The sequence below is a fragment of the Marmota monax genome, unplaced genomic scaffold, assembly GCF_021218885.2.
Source record: "Marmota monax isolate L192 unplaced genomic scaffold, Marmota_monax_Labrador192_F-V1.1 WCK01_AAM20220418_F8-fsc00076, whole genome shotgun sequence".
In the NCBI taxonomy this organism is placed as follows: domain Eukaryota; kingdom Metazoa; phylum Chordata; class Mammalia; order Rodentia; family Sciuridae; genus Marmota; species Marmota monax.
This window is the reverse complement of record NW_026692843.1, coordinates 6,924,244-6,936,945: the sequence shown is the minus strand read 5'-3', so window position 1 is coordinate 6,936,945 and position 12,702 is coordinate 6,924,244. Positions and strand designations below refer to the sequence as shown.

The window sequence follows — 12,702 nt, the reverse complement described above, 5'->3', positions numbered from 1 at the left end:
TTTCACAGGGAAGGAGACACAGGCACAGAAGAGATTCCAGGAGCTCCCCGCACAGGCATGTGGTGTGGAGGAGCCGCCCACTGGGCTCCCGGGGGCTGGGAAGTGATGGACAGCAGAGTTCACTGAGGCACGGCCACAGGGTTTGCAGACTTGGCCCAGTTCAGACGTTCACGCTCACAGTTCAAATGTGCCCAGCCCAGGGGGTGGTTCCCCGTCAGCCACCTGACCTATGCCTAAGTCCTGGTCCTGATGGCTGCCGGTCCATTCTGAAATGCCGGCCAAGGTGGCCTTTTGTCCTGGTTTCCCTCTGCATTCCACACCACCAAGGGTCCTTAACAGCAGCCAGGTGCCTGAGAGACTTGTGTCCCTTTTCATACCTGGCCTCCCTACCTGCTCATACTAGGGAGACAAAGACCCCGGAAGGGAGGGGAGGCCATGAAATCTGAACCCCACCTTCCTCGCTGTAAGTCTCTAAAGTCTCACAGGGCAGGGAAGAAGAAGAGACTGGAGTTCAGGGTGGATTTGCCTGGCCTTGTTCCTGAACAGAAGTGACCAGAAACCTGTGGAATCCTCCAAGATGTCATCAGGAGGCAAGAGCGGGGCCACACACTGAGAGTGATCAGAAAATATCGAGTCATTTCTGCCTGGACCCCTCTGAGCTGGTAAGACGGATGTTAGTACTTGGGTCAAAGGTGAAGGGGTTAGAAGGACAGGCTAGCGGGGGAAATCCGCCAGTGGAGAATGCCAGCCACCACTGTGGACCTTCCCCAGCAGGGTGGGAAGCCTCACACCAGTGTCCAGTTAGACGTCCCCACACAGCACAGAGAGAGCCCAACGTCCCAGCTGTGTTCTGTGGTCCTGAAGCACTGGCTGGCATGCTGCATGCTCCCTCCTGAACAGTGTGACAGAAACAGCTTCATGTCCCCAACCCTGACAGGGACCACCTAGACCATGCTGTGGAGAAGTCCTGCTGCTGCCAATGGCCCCAACACTACCCTGTGCAGCAAGAGAGAGAGCCCTTTGTGGGTGGGAGCAGGGTGCAGGGTGGGGCTCTTTGGCCCAAATGGCCTCCTCCATTCAGCACAGAGCCCCTTGACCCCTTCCCTGGCCATCCCTGGGTCTCTCCCAGTGCTGCTCAGCAACTTAGGTGCACCGTCTGCCTCAGCAGGGGGGGCTTCGCCGTGAACGCCACACTCCCACACCAACCACGCTCAGCGGAGCCCAGACTCCAACTGGAAGGACGTGAGTCGCAGAGATGAGCACATTTGCTGAAATTGGCATGTCTCAATGGCTGCAATCAAGCTGGACAGCCCTGGCATCCATTTGTCAGCTAAAACCTGCAACTAAAAGGAAAGACAGGAACTGTTTTGCTCAATTTAGAGTCTGCTTGAAATTAATGGAGAATAAATGCTCTGAATTCAAACCTTTCAAGGGACAATTTCCATTAAGCCTGAGCTCAGCTTCATTTCTGATCCACTGTTGCAAGGAGTAACAGCTGTTAGGGGCACTGTAACTGAGATCGAACCACTGAGGCCATAAACTTTAAAAAGAAAACTCTCCTCCTGATGGTCACCAGGAGAGGAGGGAGGGAACAGCACGTGTCAGAGACCTCATCACACCATGGGTGTCCCCGAGTCCTCAAAGCCACACTAAATGCCTGCACAGATGCCCAGCCACCATCTCGCCCCGCGGCCTCCTGAGTGAGCAGGACGACTCCACCAGGGGTGAGACAGTGAAGGAGAGCGTGGCAGGAGGGTGCTGGACACAGGCATTTGAGTGCAGGGTCGCCTTGGCCAGCATCTCCCCCAGCTCTTTAGCCTTTCCACCACGCAGCCCGCTCTTGGGCAGCTCTTGTGACCAGAACGGCCCTGGGCCTGGGAACACACCAGCAAACAAGCCCCGACACTCCTTCATGTGCGTTTACGACCTACTGAATGAGGCAGAGAGGGACCAACGCTTGCTTCTGAGGCGACGTGACTTCGGTGGTGATGTGCAGCTACCAAAAGCAGCAAATTCTGTCTGAGCGAGTGCATCCTAGAGGCAGCCCACTGTGCCTTCAGACGTGCCAGAGCCAGGCATGTTGAACCCCAGGCCTTCCAAGCAGAGGGCAAAGTGAACAGGAAGTCTCCCAAGTGAAGCCGAGCAGGGAGAACTGCTGGGACTGGAGTCTGATGCAGACGGAGGAGGAGGAAAGTGAGAGGCCAGGGGCATCCAGCAGGCAGAGGGCTGGGGAGGGCAGGGCCTCCTGGGCCGTGTCTGCAGTCCACCAGAGCAGTCCCAGACACTAATGGTTCCAGCAGGACAGTGCCCAGGTCTGGTCACCATGTCCAGAGCCTGTTTTAAGAGTGCCGCAGGGCCAGGGTTGATGGGAGACAGCAGGCAGGAAGCGTGGGCTGCACTTGGTGGTGGATAATGGCTGCCAGGACTAACACACGGACCAGCTGTGGGCAGAGGCTCCTGGTGTCAGCAGTTGGCTCCCTGTCACCTGTGCTGAAATGGATGCAGGGAAGGATGGGCAAGGAACACTGGCCATGGCCCTAGGAGGCAGGGATGGTGGCGTTGACTGCTTAACTGTCGTGCACCCAAAGCTCTATTTACACTTGGGTTAGACTCAAGATCTCCTTTCTATTGTCAAGGCAAAAAACACACATTTTAAGCACATGACCCTAGACTCCCTTTCCAACCTCCCACAGGTGTGTTACTGAGACGGAACAGGAGGCATCTGCAGAAGTGGGCAGCCAGACCAGCACAGCATGCCAGGCCTGTGTGCCATGCACCCATCTGCTGGTTCTGCAAGTGTCTCTCTCCACATAGCCAACGAGGTGGCCACCAAGGCCCAGCATGTACCTGTGCCCCTAGTGCCCCAGCAAGCATGCAGTGACCAGCCCAGGCCTCCAGGAGGGGAGACACGCTGCCGGGGCCTGGCTGGACAGAGCAGCTCGGGAGGGACTTCCTTAGAGGTCCCCTACCTGCCACCAGGGGTGTCAATCTGTTGTGCTTTTCCCTGCAGAAAAGTCAGATTTAAATTCACTTAAAAATAGAAAAGAGAGGGGCTTTTTAGAAGGAAGTGACAAAATCTTTGTGCACAGTGGAAAAGGGACGCCAGCTGGGCCTGCAAGGAAACATCTGGACCACTCCCCAGCATTTTTTCTCAGCTCTTTCATGAGAGGAGAGAAGTGCAGGCAAGGACCTCAAGTCCTTCCAACTTCTAAACACTCCCCACTACTGTGCTGTTCTCTAAAATGAAAAATCAACTCATCTGTTGATTAGAATGTGCTTTAAAATGTTTCTGGTTCTTCCAGAAAAAGCAGCAGACCCCCTATCACTTTGGGAGAGGGCTGGTAGCCAAGAGCCATCTTCCCAACCCAAGAGGCTCTGCTTCTCATAAGGTGAGGACCCAGTAGCCTCCAGGCCCCAGATGCTCTCCACCTGTCAGCTACCAGCCCCTCGTTTGGAGCCCCCAGGCTTCCTTCCTAGGGCAAATTCAAGTACAGCCCCACTTTTCATAGAGCCCCACTTTTCATAGGATGAGAACCTTCTCAGATTATTTTCCAAAAGAAATTGCTATGGAAATAAATGTTCTTACTGCTCTAACTTTATAACTATGATTTTGAAGCAGGTGGCAATCAGCTAGTATTTATTTTTAGAGAGAATCTTGGACTCAGTGTTATTTCCTGAGTATGTGGTGCTCTCCAGGGACACAGGTTCAGCATCAAGGTGATGAGATGGTCTAGAAGAGCTCACTCTCTCAGCACAACTCCATGTACCACTTACTCAGGAGATGCCCAAGGGCCATGTTGGCAAGCAGGTAGATTGTCATGCAACCTCAGGGACACATCCAGGCAAAACCACAGTACCCTAAGACAGACACTCGGAGCACCTGTCTCTCAGCTACTGTGCCTGATGACCAGGTAAAAACTGTCCCCAGCACCCTGGATTCAGCTGCTCTCAGGTGTTGTGGGACCTTGCCCAACGTGGTCCTCAGGGTGCCTAGTGGTCAGAATGACATTACAGCTCCCCATTCTATCTTCACGGTGCTTTCCTCTGTCACACTTATTCCAACTATAATTAAACTGTGATTTATACAATTACTTGATTTTAATGTCTAGCTTCCCCCAGTGGATAGAGCTCGGATATGGCAGGGACCACATCTGTCGTGCTAATCTTGTTATCCTTGTGCAAGCACAGAGCCTGACCTATAGGAGAGATGTGACGAACATTTGGAGAACAAATGAACAAACAAATTGACCAATCAATCAATTGATGTTTTACAATGATACCTGTTTCTCTTTGCTTGATTTTTTATAATTAAGTTGCTGGTGTTCTCAGAGAGAACAGAAAATGATAGGATCTCTCTCTCTCTCTCTCTCTCTCTCTCTCTCTCTCTCTCTCATATTATTCATCCACATCAGAGTGAGGTTACAATGAATTCTTCTTACAACCTCAATGTGTTTGGGACCCTATAGCAATTGTTCCCTCCAAGGCTTTGCAATCATGGTTTCCTAGATTAATCAGAGGAAGGATCCACAGCCCAGCAGACCCAGCTGGGTGGTCATCCTAAGGCAGGGGCTCTGCTGCTGACCCAGACCAGCAGTCGCAGATGTACTCTGAATTGCACCAGCTCCCTGATGCCCCATCCTGGTAGCATGCACACTGGTACCCAGGCCCTATACACCTCCTGCAGCCTTGTACTTAGAGAGCAGTGGAGACTTGGGTTTTGTGGGGATTATAAGATTTATAGTTTAGCAACTGAAAAATGTAAGATGTCTTTGTGTTACCGAAATAGAAAAAGATATGGTAATGGGAATGACCTTTACCACGTCTTTCCCAGGTCCCCTTTCGATGAGGCTTAGCAGTGTCCTCCAGTCCCAGTCCCGAAGGAATGTGAGGAAGTGCTTTCCACGGGGGCAGGTGGAGGGGCCGGGAAGCACGCTCCCTCCTGCATGCCCATCCTGAGTGCCCATGCCCCTTGCTGGCAGGACTGTGACCCTACTTGGGCTGCAGGAGGGGCTCAGAAGCAGAATCCAAGGCCCACAGAGCACACAGGGGGAAAGCGCACACAGTGACTGTCCTGTCACTGCACTTCAGCTTCACACACACACACACCTGTTCTTGCTAAGGCCCTCACTGTCTCCCTCTGCTCCCTCCACTTGCACCACCCAAAGGAGTCCCCACTGCCCTAACCATGGGGCTCTGGGGGACAAGACAGCCTTTAGCCCAACAGATCTTGTAGACACCCACACCCTTGCAGATAGTCTGGACCACACTCTGGTCTCCTCTGAGGACCCCGACTGCCACTTTCACTCCCCCAGCTGCTCAGGATGTGGAATTTCATAATGCACACAAAAAGGGAAATATGTCCTCAATGAGAACACCACTTAATATTCACAAGTGAGAAGTCTCAGATGAGCTGCACAACAGTGTTGAGAACTTAATAACAGGAGGTTAATAACAATAAAATACTGGATCCTTTCTCCCGCGGGACTGAGGAAAATTCCAGCTGTCACAAGCAATTGCCTGCTCCTGGACGAGACTCCAATGGAGCAGAGGCACCCAGGCACATGACTGCGCAGCCGCACAACTATGGGGGGAGGGGGGGGGTTCAAATAGTGTTTAGGTTACAACACTGGGAAACAAACATGACACCGGACAGGCTGCAGGATGACAATGCTACTTTGCTACATTACGAAGCCTGTAAAGTTAAGCCATCTCAATGGGAATCAGTCCTAACGAAGTCCATGTCAAAAATGAGCTTGTGTGCTTGCCTCGCATGCACAAAGCCCTGGGTTCACTCCCCAGCACCATGGGGAAAAAATGAGTTGGTGTGAAGTCCGGTGGTTTCTAGGATCCTCAATACTTCCACAGGACTGGGCTCCCAGCATTCACAGCTCTAACCAGTGCACACCCGGCCTCCAGGAGGCTGGGAGGGTTGGGCTTCTTTTAATCAGTTATTTTTTCAAACCCTCTAACTTCAAGTCTGCTTGCCTCCCCCACACACTTTGGGGGAAAAAATACAATTAACATGAAATATAGCAACAAAGAAGCAACTGATCTTTCACAAACCTGCCAGAATGTCCACATTACCTGGGAGACCTGAGGAGCCACGGCCCACCTTTCCTGCTGGCGGACTGACGTGGGCCCTTGAAGGTAGCTTAGTGCTCCAGATGGAAGAGCGTGGACATAAAGGTGAGTGGGTCTCCTGTCCACAAAATGTTGGGCGAGTTATTGGGGCTAGCAAGAAGGGGTCCCCATTGCCCCAGGCTCCTGCAGGAAGATGTTTGTAGCATAAGACGCCTCCTTCAAAATTTAGGCCCTCTTAGCTGTAAGGGCGTGGTGTGAAAATAGTTTGATAAAAATAGTCTTGCTTTGTACTCAGTCACAAGGAAATGGTTCCTTGCACATTTTCTTTGCAAACACGCACTCTTCAAGTAGAAACTTGAATGGAAGATGTTTCCCAAGCGGAATCCCAAAATACTCTGAGTTTCACTGGGAACGTTACCAACAGTTCCCCACTTGGCATCTCTTTGCTATACTGGAAGTCACTGCTCCTAAGGGTGGAGGTAGATCCATGGGCCCAGCCAGGCAGGACGAGTGGTCCTGCTGGTCCATCAGCAGTGACCAAAGTAGAGATACAGGAGGGCTTCAGGGACACTCCTCACTGTGCCAGACACATTCTTACAAGAAGGTTATTTCCCCTGGATTTTTTTTTTTGGCAGTTCCTCAGCCCAGCACAGGAGGACACGGGGTCCCTCCTGGTGATGCTGGGCATCTGGCCATCCTGTGAGTCCAGAGCCCTAGAAGGCTACAGAACTGGCACTTCTATCTCCTCCATTAGATATGCAGCCCATGAAGGAGCACAGGTTGGAGAATCTGGCAAGCACTACCTTGGCTAGGTGATCAAGGTCAACAGCAGCAATGGTCAGTCAAGCTGACAGGGTCAACCCTTACCTCGATGTGAAGTACTGTCACTCTACCTCTGTGGTCTTCCTCCCCAAACCCACAACCCCAGTCCCACATGAGAAAAGCCTCAGAAAAATCCCAGCTGAGAGACACTGCAAAATCCCTGCTCCAAACCCCTCAGCCATCAAAGTCTTCAAGAGCAAGGAAGGTCCAAGGATCTCCACAGCCCAGGAAGCCGAGGAGCATGGTGGCCGGATGCAATGTGGGCTCCGTTGTTCATGGTTCCTTAGCACAAGAACTAAGGACCCATGAACAAAGTGTGGACTTAATTAACGACAAGGTATGAGTGCAGAAGTGTAAGATGTCAACAGGGAAAGGGACTGAGGGACCCTGGAACATTCTACATCTTTGTAAACTTTCTGTAAACTTGAAACTAGTCTAATTTTGTTTTAAAGAGTGAGAGAGAGAGAAGAGAGAGAGAGAGAATTTTTTAATATTTATTTTTCAGTTTTTGGTGGACACAACATCTTTATTTTTTATTTTATGTGGTACTGAAGATCGAACCCAGCGCCCTGTGCATGCCAGGCGAGCACGTTTACTGCTTGAGCCACATCCCCAGCCCCTAGTTGCTGGGAGCCATTAGCCAAGTGGGTATGACAGTTTCCTTGCCAGCATACCCCATGTTGCAGTGACATTGAATGTAAGTGACCTTGCTCAAGGACCAAGGCGGATTAGGGTGTTCCCGGTTAAGATAATTGGGTTTAGGGCGTTCCCGGTTTAGGTTCCAGGTTTAAGGTTTAAGATTATTCCTGCTGGGAATAGGGCATATCCTGCTGCCTGAGTTCCCCTTGAGTTCTCACGGGATTCAGACAGTATTTTTTGGGAGACAGATGCCCAGTGGAGGTGGATTTGGGCAGAGAACGCGGATTTGGGAAGAGAACGTGGATTTCCCCAGAACGTGATTGTAGACGGCTGGTGTGAGTTCGGGAATAAAGAGTTGCTGTTTGAATCTACAAGCTGTGTGGTGGCTCGTGATTGTGTGCCCAGCCAGACTGCGGCATTTGGTGGCCCGTACGGGGAACTTCTGAAGCTTGGAGGTAAGTGAAATTGCTCGCCCCTGAGGAAGAGCAAAAGAATGGGTGACCAATTCAAAAAACAATGTGTTATTGTTTTGATTTATCTTGTTTTTGTTTCAAGTTGCCTGTTCCTAGAACTTTCTCAGGCAAACCTGGGAAAATGGTTGACTCAAGGTTTGAAGTTATTCGCCTCCGAGCAACAGAAATTGTTAGAGGAAGGAGGCACCCCAGTGAGACCAAGAACAATTAGGGCATACGTTGATACAATACAAAAATGTAGCCAATGGCTTTTTAAAGATGAGTTATTAAGTATATTAATGAGACCATCATGGTATCCTGTAGAAGGATTTTTCTTCAAGAAAGAGATGGCTAGTTTTGTTTACTACATTTGTCTAAGATCTTGGTTTTTACAGACATCTGATTAATTTACAAAGCTAAAGTGTTAAAATATCAACCACTAAATATGAAATCAAGTAGTCTTTACTTATTAAGTTCCATAAGGTAATATATTTAAACATTATGTGTGTTTTCATAAGTTGGTAAATGGAAAAAAGGTTTAATGTTGCTTTGGTCTGTGTCTTTGCTAAAACAAGGTTACTAAGAGTTAAGATTCTATCATGTGTAATTTATATACAAAGAGTAGAAAAATTTTCAGTTGGGTTTCAATTATAGTATTATAGTATCATAAAAAAACATGAAAGTCTTTCATTTTATTAAAGTGGAGTAATTTGTCTAAATCAGAAATTTTATAAGAGTTGTTTCAAAATGTGAATTTATAAAAAGGGTTAACGGTTAAAAAAGAGATAGAAAAAGATTCAAGATGTGGAAATATATTTTAATATAAAAGGTTAAAGGAAAAAGAAATGTTTCTAGATGAGATAATCTCTGTGTGGTAAAGTAAAAAGTTGTAAAATGCCATTTAAAAAGAATTTGAGGAAACTAGACTTACTTTAAAAGCTTGAGAAAGGAAGAAAAAAGAAAAAGGTATTTGTACATGGCAGATTGAGACAAAGCTTCTCAATGGAGTTAAAAAAAAAAAAGCCTTTGGTTGAAGGGCAGCCATGTAAACTAACATTAAAGCGATTTAAACAGAATCTAAGCCTCGTTTAAAAGAGTGAAGCTGTAGGTGGTGAAAAAGTACATTTAAAAGTACAGTATAGATGATAATTGGAAGGCTTTAAAAGGTTAAATTGAAGGTGGTTAAAATGCCTTCATGACAGAGGAAAGATTTCGTCATTCGAAGCCTAGTTAATCATAAAGGCATTACTTAAAAAAAATGGGAAGATAATAGGATAAAATATATTTAGATAAAGAAGATTAAAAATTTAAAGTGAAAAACTTTAAAGACAGAAGTACAGAAAGGTAAAAAAAGAGAAAAGATGTAGAAAGATAGATTAAAAATTTGAAGTGAAAAACTTTAAAGACACAAGTATAGAAAGTTAAAAAAAAAAGATAAAAAAGATATAGGAAGATAGAAAAGATGAAGGAAGACAATAATTTTAAACCCACAAAATAGGAAACAAAAAAACTAAGGAAAAAAAAGCAACTAAGGGTGAATGTACAAACCTTAGGGGGGGAAAAAAAACTAGAAGATAGAAATAAGATAAAAAATGGTTGAAAACGTCAAGTAAGGTATTTCAGATAGAAAAATGCAAAAAGCTAGACAACTATTAGATACAGACATATACTTATTAAAGCAAAAAGAGGGAATTTGAAAGGGGTATATATCCCCCAAAGATAAACTTAAAATCACCCTTTTTACTCTAAACTTTTTAAATTTGGATTCATAAGGACTTAGTGCTGTGGAAAGACACATGTATCCAAAAAATGTACATAAGCCTAAGGTACTTTGGAAAGATATTCTAACAGGACAATGGAAAGGTCCTGACCCAGTGATTGTCTGGAGTCGGGGTTTTGTTTGTGTGTTTCCACAGGGAGAACAGCAGCCGATTTGGATTCCAGAGAGATTAACTAAAACAATTTCTACAGATGGAAAAGAAGATGATTTGACTCAAATCCATAACAGCTGATATCCAGAACTCCAGCTTGGCCATTCTTACATCTGTGACAGTGATTAACCAGTGATGCAATTTTTATTTCCTTGCCAGCGCACCCCATGTTAATTGTGGTAGTGCTGGCATATCTTTGCTGATGGTGTCATCAGTGATGCAATTTTTCCCAAGGAGCCGTCAATTGGCTAGGTGTTGTGGCATTTCTGTATCCTCCTCCCTTCTGCTAGTGATGGTCTAAAATTTGGGGGCCAATGGCTATATGCTGGACCGGTAGTCAGTGACGGGTATGATCCAATTGCAGTGGTATCAACCTAAGACAGGAGGCTGACGCCTAAAGGTCAGTTTTCTGATGACGGGTAAGAACCATATGTTGAATTGGACAACCTACCAGGCACGATCCTTAAGCCACATTAACCTCACTCCCCCACTGGCACCAAGGCCAAATTTGGGGGCCAACAGAGGTGAGGCAAAGAACCTCACCCCCCCACTGGTGCATAGACCTATCCACAAGTATGGCTGTATGCTGGACCGGTAGTCAGTGACGGGTATGATTCAATTGCAGTGGTATCAACCTAAGACAGGAGGCTGACGCCTAAAGGTCAGTTTTCCGATGACGGGTAAGAACCATATGTTGAATTGGACAACCTACCAGGCACGGTCCTTAAGCCACGTTGCTTGTTGTTCAATTAATCAGAAGGGGGGAGATGCTGGGAGCCATTAGCCAAGTGGGTATGACAGTTTCCTTGCCAGCGTACCCCATGTTGCAGTGACATTGAATGTAGGTGACCTTGCTCAAGGACCAAGGCGGATTAGGGTGTTCCCGGTTAAGATAATCGGGTTTAGGGCGTTCCCGGTTTAGGTTCCAGGTTTAAGGTTTAAGATTATTCCTGCTGGGAATAGGGCATATCCTGCTGCCTGAGTTCCCCTTGAGTTCTCACGGGATTCAGACAGTATTTTTTGGGAGACAGATGCCCAGTGGAGGTGGATTTGGGCAGAGAACGCGGATTTGGGAAGAGAACGTGGATTTCCCCAGAACGTGATTGTAGACGGCTGGTGTGAGTTCGGGAATAAAGAGTTGCTGTTTGAATCTACAAGCTGTGTGGTGGCTCGTGATTGTGTGCCCAGCCAGACTGCGGCATTTGTGCCCAGCCAGACTGCGGCACCTAGTCTAAAATTTTAAAATAAAAAATTAACCACATCAAGTTCACTGTGGTGCATTCTGATCCTACTTCCACCTTCTGCACCTCTCAGTCAGGCTGAAGCAGTGGGGACTGTGGGACCTCAGAGCCCTTAGAGTCTGCAAATTGACCCTGGTATGACTGGGACACTTGTTCCCTCCATAGTCAGCACTGAAATTCAGTTCCTGTCTAACAGTATCAAGAGGCGGGACCTTCGAGAGGTAATGAGGCTTTGAGGGCCATACCTCCTGACCAAAGGGCCAGTACCCCCTCCTGTTCCCACACACAGCCTCGCCTTCCACCATGGGACCACCTGCAAGGAGGCCTGGCCAGGTGCCAGCACCTGGACCCTGCATGTAGGCACTATGTCTCTGTCCTCGTGAGCGACCTGATCCCAGGTCTGCAGACTGAGGCCACCTGTCAGGTGTTGGTACTCAAAGACTGGAATGGGGTATAGATTCTGGCACATTGTCGACACCAGCATCTATTTATTTATTTAGGTACCAGGGATTGAACCCAGGGGCACCTAACCACTGAGCCACACCCCAGCCCTTTTCTTATTTTATTTTGAGACAGGGTCCCGCTGGGTTGCTTAGGGCCTTGCTGAGGTTGGCTTTGAACCCTTGATCCTCCTGCCTCCACCTCCCAAGCTATGGGATTGCAGGCATGTGCAACTGTGCCCAGTGACACTAGCATTTTTAAAGTGAAACTGGTGCCTCAGACGTCCATGCAGTAGATGGATCCAGGCAGCCAGGCCTTCTGCCCCCCACTGCCGTGCTCCACCTGCAGATGCTGGCTCTTCTCTAGCAACCAGGAAAGGTGCTCATGTGTCTGCCCTCTTCCCAGAGCTGCATCCTGCGCTTCTCCCAGGGTTTACCCCAAGGTAAGAGCAATGCTGGAAATTGTGCTCTTCCTCACCCACCACACTCCTCCGCACAGGATATTGATCCTGTGTATATGAACCACACACACGCACACACACAGGCCACACACACACACACTGCATACCACCCACACATACAACTAGACACATCACACAACACTCCACACACCATACACACATACTGCACACACACACCACACACACCCACACTGCACACACCATACACACACACTGCACACACCATACACACCACACATGCACACACAAACTACACACAACATACAACCACACTCATATCACAAACACACCATATACCACACACACACACACACACACACTTTCAATTTCCAGTGACCATAACTGTAATTGCTAAGACAATTTCTCAGGATGTGACGTTCCACACCAGGTCTAGTGTTATTGATCGAGACAACGTGAGCATGCCGTCTACACTTCAGTGGATGGACTGATTTTTCCAAATGACCCCTTGTCCTTGATGGACGCTCACGGTCAGCCGCAGGGCCTGGGGTCAAGCACTGGCACAACTCCTGCTTTGTTGCCGTGGTGCTGTGGATGCCTGAGCCACGAAGGCCTGTGCACGGCAGTGTGGGGAAGGGTCCTCCAAGGGCCTGCCTCACAACCACAGGTGGCTATCA

The 12,702-nt window shown here is 48.2% G+C and overlaps 1 long non-coding RNA gene across 1 annotated transcript in view; it reads right to left on the bottom strand.

Annotated features, from left to right (window-relative positions):
• The window catches only part of LOC124095620 (uncharacterized), a 57,717-nt gene that overhangs the window by 28,851 nt on the left and 16,164 nt on the right, over positions 1 to 12,702 (bottom strand). The window lies entirely within an intron of this gene.